Below are 8,271 nucleotides of genomic sequence, written 5' to 3' on the forward strand. Positions count from 1 at the left end.
TATCGATGTCCACATCCACATCATACTTTCCTATACTTGTATTACTTCTTGTTGTTTACAATGTTCCATGAGTTGGGACCTTGGTCATATTGTAAACCATTGTGTTCCGTGTAGCTTGTAGCCTCCTAGTCAGGCTAATATCGCATCATCTTACACGCATGCCTTATTTGAAAACATGCAATTTATTTTCCAATGCAAAATGTTGTATTTGCATGTAATTTTCGAGAGGCCCACACAATTGTTTAATCTAAACAATGGGATCTCAACATTTCAAGCCGTCACTGACAATATATGTGTTGAGATCAATCCGCGAAATCGTCCATTGTAAAAATAAAACGACTACTCCGCGATCTGGCATTTTAAAAATACAGCACAATCCCCGAAATTCGATAAGTTTGAAATGCACAGATCCCGTTCTGGTTTTATAAGATTTGTGAGCAGTATTTTGGAAATGCCCGATCGCTGAATGGTTGTTTTTTTTTTTTTCCGCATTGAGTGATTTCGCATTTTGATCCCAACATACTAGATTTAAGTACAAGATAGATGCCTCCCATATTTTTCCTTGTTTGTGGGAGTATGCAAAACTAATAGGTGCATAAAAATCATTAAAAGAGGCACATCACAAATTACCATCTTATGGGTTGGGTTATGACAAGCTGTTCTTATGAGGCCCGAAAAAATAGCTGATGCCATAAACTTCGCCAATTACTGACATTCAAGTTAAACTTTTCACTTCGTCAATTTACTGAAGATGTCAATTGAGGAAACCAGCTCTAGCCACTTCGATGGAACTGGTACCCGATGGTTCACTGATGTTAAGCAACATCGCGCGTCGTTGGTATCTGGAGAGGTGACCATCCGGGACATCGCGTGCTGCTCGCTATTACAAATACCTACCGGTATCGTACAAATGGAAATGCCGGTGTATATAGTTTGTCTCTCATTTGAGTATATTAATCATATGAATTCAGTAGTTAGTTACCTACTACCTACCCTACCTAGGTAATTAGTTTTTTTTTAACTTGTCTGTGACGTCTGTTTTTTGTTCCTGCCATATTTTCTCTCTTATCTTGTTAGAAAACTGGAGCTCACACCGGCAGAAGCTTTACAATGACACGATACATGTTATGTGGGTCTAGGCCGTGTTACTCATGTGTTGTATATCAACTGTACCATGTGTTACATCTGTAACATTGTAGTGCTGTAGTGCAGGATGTGGGTATACTTATTATTGAGCATTGTTTCACCTGATTTCTACATTCTATCAAGATATCCTGCAAAGTTTATGAGTACCGCAAAGTACGGTAACTTGGGTCCTCATTTCAGGACAGAAGTTTTCCTAAACCTAAAAAATTGAACACTCTTGTTCTCAAGTTATAATTCTGCCGTTGTAGTACAGAAGACAACTTGAAAGGTGGATTTTCACCAACGCGACTTTGGCCGCGCGACAGAGTCGCGCGGCAAAATTCGCATAGTGGAAACGTGTCGCGCGACACGAAAAAAAGTCGTGCGACCATGCGACTTCTATCCGATGAAAGTCGGTCCGGATCAAAGGAATGTCGCGTAGCAATGCCAGTGGAAACGTGTCGCGCGACTCTTCATTTTAGTTTGTTCCTTATTATTAGAGATGGGAAAAGAACGTACGAACGAACTGTAGGAACTTGTTCTTTGAAAAAGTTCGTTCCTGAACGGAACTGTTCTTTCTGAACGGTAAGTTCATTTCAATCAACCGTTCACCTTGCAACAAGAACAAGAACTTCAATTGAGTTTGATCTATTGCCTCTTTATTTATTTATTTTTTTGACAGTAATTTTTTTTTTAATAATTTTTATCCCCTATATCACGTTTAAAACCCACCTTAAAAAAAAAAAAAAAAAAAAAAATATTTTTTAATTGCAAGTGAAAACAGGTCACGTCGCGCGACAAATTTGTCGCGCGATTTTGTCGTGCGACAGAGGTCGCGTTGGTGAAAATCGACCTTTAGACGTCTACCTACTAGACCAAATGGCATTCTCAAAGGATTGCCTATTGTAGACAACTTTGGACATTTTGAGTTACATGTTAAACTTAAAGTGATGTTAGGACTTTTAGGAAAATTACTATTCTTCGAAATCATTACTTTTTTTCATAACTGGTTCTTCAAAATTAGAATGGTGACGTATTTAGTTAGTCTATGTTACCCCAGTTTACCGTACCTCATGTTTACATCTACTTAGATATATGTACCTGATCTATAAATTAATGCTGTTGTTTGTAAGTTGACAATCCCAGGACTATGTTGTGGTCTGTTTCATTTCTGAAAATTCTACAGAGTAATCGCCGACGCCGGTTCTGAACAGTCTAGTCACTGTTTCTCTCCATACAGGCTAGCCTGATAAGAAACAGAAGGGGGCGGGTTCGATCCCAGCCGAGGCATGGAATTTTATCCTCATTTATATTGAGAAATTGACCACATAATGGAGCTCTAAGGATTTGGTGGTAGAGAACGCCTCCGGCGTTAACCTCGCCTAGCCGTTTCCTTCCACTAAAGAGTCTATTATTATAACTAAAGCAAAATTCAACAAGTTCGTTCAATCGCCAGTCTGGCTCCTATGTCACCCTGTATATTGCTTATCTTTTTCGCATGAATGTGACGTCACCATTGGTGAAGTTTTTCGAGTGAAATATATCGATTCATGTGTTGACCATGTTGTTACAATGTAGGGTAATTAAGTTATTTATGATTTGTAAACAAGTGGACGTTCTACACGTCAAGTAGAATGGAAATTTATGATCTTTTGGACCTCGAATTTTGGATTTTCTTTTGGCGTTTCAATGTCATTCCCTTGAATTTTTTTCTTTCTTTTTTCCTTTTACAACTTTAAATTTCTTCTTGTATTCCTTTGGTTTCACATAATTATTTGGGTGCTTTATTTATTTAGGTATAGGTAGGTATTTATTTTTACTATTGTTGGGTTTCTTTTCACAAAGTTCCCATTTTAGCCCTACCCACTTTTTCATTGCGATCCATGTTACATGATGTTACCCTCATTTTTCCCTTGATCATTGTTTTATCCCTTTTCATCTTTTCAAGGCTATCTATGTTTAGCTAGCGGTTGGCCTTTTCATCGCTTTGTTTAAAGTGGCAGGATTGTTCTAAAGAAGCTCTTTCAAGCAATTAACCATTGGTTATAGAGTATAGAGGAAAATGTACCTAATTACGATAGATACGAGGAAACACATTTTTCCCTGTAATTGTGCAACATATTTGGCTTTCTTACAATGATTTTCAGAAAGTTGGCTAGTGGGCCAATATATAGATTGTAGATTGATGATCACATACATGATGTCATATTTCAGTAGAAATGAGAAAATCAGGCCCCTTATAGCCTTATATCATCAGTCAGCTCACTACAAAGTACATACATTATCTTAGCTACTTCGGTGTTACCTATTTGTTAAATTTTCTGTGTTACATAATAGTAATTTTCTATGATCCTTCCCAATTCTCCGCGCTAAATTTTATGACTGGACTCGAACCACCGACTTCCAGATCGGAAGTTCACCGCACTCACAATTATTAGACCACTGAGGTTGGTTACCAGACAGATGACTCGCAAAAAAAGAAGGAAGAAATAACTGCTCATTGGACAACTGGTAATTGAAAGTAAGAATATTTATGATGCTGTGAGGACCAAGGAAAGTACTTATAAGAACAGTACTGAAGTACTGATGAGGACCAAGGAAAGTAATAAAGATGACGAAGGACTTAAGGAATAAAACCGGGCCTCACAACGCGAGTGCAATGTGCAGACTGCATAGCTCCACATCTGGTTATGAACCACTAATAGAAACCTGGTTATGAACAATAAACAATAATGAGTAAGGGTAACCCTCACTGGGTCCTACCCGACCTTTGAATAAGAAACCTTTGTGAATAGGGGAAGTGACACGCTTTAACCCTGAGTAAGCAGAGGGGTTCAAAATATTGGCATAGATTTTCAGAAGATTTTTTATTTTAGATTTTAATTCTGATAAAATAATTTACCATGTTTCTTGTTTGTAGGTATTTACTTATATGTGAACTTAGGTAATACACTCTTCATTCAATTAATACTTAAGTAAGTAGGTAAAGTGCAAAGAAAGAGATATGTAATTTGTCTAACTACTTGACTATGTAACTTGAGTCATACTTACCTACTTCATCTCATCTATGAAATGAGTCATACAAAAAGGAAGGGGGAGGGAGGGAGGGAAAGTAATTTTAAACTTTTAAAGCATCAGAGGGAAATCCCCAGCTTTGTGTGGGAGCTTTTTTTCTGGGATTTGTTGAATTAACACAGAACGCTGCCTCTTGTCATTAAATAATGACTTTATGACCAGCAGCAAGATACCGATGTCCCAATAATTACCAAGTTATGTAAACAAACTAACTGAGTCTTCAAATATCAAAAGTTCAGGAACGACAGAAACCGACTTGGAGATCAGTCAGGCAGGTCAGTCTGAAAATCACAGCAATGAAAAGATTTTGAAGACTTTGAAGTCAATAACACTTGGAGCTCACAAAGAGAAGCTCATCATTACCCAATAAAAAAAAAAAAAAAATAGAAAGTAAAAAAATGTAAAAATGATAAATCCACTAAAATAATAATAAAAACACGGAAAAGACTCCCATCACGTAACTAATGTCAACAAACAAGCTAACAAAGGTTGTTGATATTACAGATATTGATACCAAGGTACGGCTGTTCACCATTCAAAAAGAGTTCCCCTAAAAAGAAATAGTGTATTAGTGAAAGTGCATAAGGAAATAACAATATTATGCTGTCTTTGAAGATTTGAGCTTCTAAAAAAAGGACTTAATTTGTTAGAAATCTTAAGTAAATAATCTTTCCAATGGCAAGGGATCTTCATGACTTTTTTCTGCTACTAACGCTCTGTCTTTTTACCGTCTATTTTTTCCGCTACTAACCGCAGTCCCCTAAGGTTATGAATCTAATTCAGCAATTGCAGTATTGCACAACCAAAAGTTTATTATGTGAGGTTATCTTATTCCGTTTCCGTTTCTTCCTCCTCCTCCTCTTCTTCTTCTTCTTCTTCTTCTTCTTCTTCTTCTTCTTCTTCTTCTTCTTCTTCTTCTTCTTCTTTCTTAGAAGAAGTCCTATGCCTCCTTTTTAGCCCGTCTGGTACAGTTCCTGATGTTCCAATTCATTAACCTCATCCTCTCTCTCTTTGGAGATAGGAGATCTGATAAAATGAACTCTGGAAATTACGGAAGTCTAAAATGAAATAACCTCCGTGGCATTTAGATGACTACAAAGATGTAAATCATAGTCGGACAGATAAGATGGACTGGATTAAAATTTATCCTGAAATTTAAAATGATGTGAAGTTAAATGTCATCTGAACGATAAGTAGGTATGTAGGTAACAAGTACTCAAACACAATGGTATACCTACGTATTTGGTCGTAAGAAAATATTGTAGCGTGCGTATTATACGAGGTTTTCTTCTAATCAGCTAGGCGAACTAACAAAACAAGTTGGTAAGCAATAAAAAAAGTCAAATTAAAAAGTTGTTGTAGAAAAAACATCGACTTACGTTCTGCAGATAAGGTACTGCACAAAATCCGTTTCCGATTGAAATAGGTGGGTCAATGGATTAACACTAAATGTAATGTTAATGTGATCAGGATGTTCTATCTATCACACACTAGCACTAAGTTAATCCGGTAGATAGCTATTTAGATAGATATCTACATGAATAGGTAGGTAGATAATTTACAAATACCTAATCATGCAAAACACCGGTCATTATTAGCGGTAAGTATAATCAATTTGAGTGAAGTAGGTACAGCTGATGGTACAGAGATAATTAGGTTTTTTTTCACTTTACAGATAATTATATGTAGCTTACCTACCTAAAAATTAAATATTTTATTTATTAATCATAATTAAATTAAAACATTAACGGTTTACCTAATTAAATTACCTACACTGGTAATCAAATTTATTTAGGTACCCGAATAGAAATAAACAAAAACAAAGAGGAAAATTTGGACCAAAAATGTTCAATTGCATTCTAGGAAATTTAAAATATTAGTTAAATTTACATTTTCAGAATAATCTATAATTTATTTTATTGTATTTATTCTATTTAATTATTTTATTTATTATTATTTATTTTCTTATTTATTTAGATATTTGTTTTTGTAAAACTTCAAGAATAAAAATCAACTTACAAATTACTTACGAGTAAACGACCACCTTACGTTTACGTAGCGTTGCGTTGAAGGTAAATAAAAAGATGTAGGTAGTAGGTACACAAACACAAAATGATAAACTTAATGATGTGATCAAAAAAGAAAAAAAAATGTTTAAAAATAAATTGAAACTGTCAACACGTGCGGAGCAATGCAACATTCAAACGACAAAGAGGGAACTCTTCAAAATAATGCTCTTTTGCTTATCTTTTTCGCATGAATGTGACGTCACCATTGGTGAAGTTTTTCGAGTGAAATATATCGATTCATGTGTTGACCATGTTGTTACGATGTAGGGTAATTAAGTTATTTATGATTTGTAAACAAGTGGACGTTCAAAAGGTCAAGTAATTGAAATTTATGATCTTTTGGACCTCGAATTTTGGATTTTCTTTTGGCGTTTCAATGTCATCCCCTTGAATTTTTTTCTTTCTTTTTCTTTTTTCCTTTTACAACTTTAAATTTCTTCTATTGTATTTCTTTGGTTTCACATAATTATTTGGGTGCTTTATTTATTTAGGTATAGGTACTTAGGTATTTATTTTTACTATTGTTGGGATTCTTTTCACAAAGTTCCCATTTTAGCCCTACCCACTTTTTCATTGCGCTCCATGTTACCCTCATTTTTCTCTTGATCATTGTTTTATCCCTTTTCATCTTTTCAAGGCTATCTATGTTTAGCTAGCGGTTGGCCTTTCCATCGCTTTGTTTAAAGTGGCAGGGTTGTTCTAAAGAAGCTCTTTCAAGCAATTAACCATTGGTTATAGAGGAAAATGTACCTAATTGCGATGGATACGAGGAAACACATTTTTTCCTGTAATTGTGCAACATATTTGGCTTTCTTACAATGATTTTCAGAAAGTTGGCTAGTAGGTAGGCCAATATGTAGATTGATGATCACATACATGATGTCATATTTCAGTAGAAATGAGAAAATCAGGCCCCTCATAGCCTTATATCATCAGTCAGCTCACTACAAAATACATACATTATCTTAGCTACTTCGGTGTTATTTGTTAAATTTTATGTGTTACATAGGTAATAGTAATTTTCTATGATCCTTCCGAATTCTCCGCGCTAAATTTTATGACTGGACTCGAACCACCGACTTCCAGATCGGAAGTTCACCGCACTCACAATTATTAGACCACTAAGGTTGGTTACAGAAAGATGACTAGCAAAAAGAAGGAAGAAGTTTTAAGAACTACTCATGGGACAACTGGGAACTGAAAGTAAGAATATTTTATGATACTCGGTATTGCTGAGGACCAAGGAAAGTACTTATAAGAACAGTACTGAAGTACTGATGAGGACCAAGGAAAGTAATAAAGATGACGAAGGACTTAAGGACATACTATTGCACAGACAATGCGAAGACCTGTCACCAGTGTCATCATGAGAGGTCATAAAATATTTTATAGGCTGCCTCTTGTCATTAAATAATGACTTTATGACCAGCAGCAAGATACCGATGTCCCAATAATTACCAAGTTATGTAAACAAACTAACTGAGTCTTCAAAGATCAAAAGTTCAGGAACGACAGAAACCGACTTGGAGATCAGTCAGGCAGGTCAGTCTGAAAATCACAGCAATGAAAAGATTTTGAAGACTTTGAAGTCAATAACACTTGGAGCTCACAAAGAGAAGCTCATCATTACCCAATAAAAAAGAAAAAAAAATGTAAAAATAATAAATTTACTAAAATAATAATAAAAACACGGAAAAGACTCCCATCACGTAACTAATGTCAACAAACAAGCTAACAAAGGTTGTTGATATTACAGATATTGATACCAAGGTACGGCTGTTCACCATTCAAAAAGAGTTCCCCTAAAAAGAAAATAGTGAAAGTGCATAAGGAAATAACAATATTACTGCTGTCTTTGAAGATTTGAGCTTCTAAGAAAAGGACTTAATTTGTTAGAAATCTTAGAAACTTAATAATCTTTCCAATGGCAAGGGATCTTCATGAATTTTTTGCCTGACTGAAACGCTCTGTCTTTTTACCGGACGTATTTTTTCCGTACTAA

The 8,271-nt window shown here is 35.3% G+C and overlaps 1 long non-coding RNA gene across 1 annotated transcript; it reads right to left on the reverse strand.

Moving 5' to 3' along the window:
* Window positions 1-4,323: 4,323 nt before the first annotated feature.
* On the reverse strand, window positions 4,324-6,411 carry LOC113472221. Its single transcript, XR_003394634.1, has 2 exons — window positions 6,220-6,411; window positions 4,324-5,733 (listed from the first exon to the last, which is right to left on the reverse strand). It is a non-coding gene; the product is annotated as an uncharacterized LOC113472221 (long non-coding RNA).
* Window positions 6,412-8,271: the final 1,860 nt, after the last annotated feature.

Source organism: Diaphorina citri, unplaced genomic scaffold (assembly GCF_000475195.1).
Source record: "Diaphorina citri unplaced genomic scaffold, Diaci psyllid genome assembly version 1.1 scaffold4352, whole genome shotgun sequence".
In the NCBI taxonomy this organism is placed as follows: domain Eukaryota; kingdom Metazoa; phylum Arthropoda; class Insecta; order Hemiptera; family Psyllidae; genus Diaphorina; species Diaphorina citri.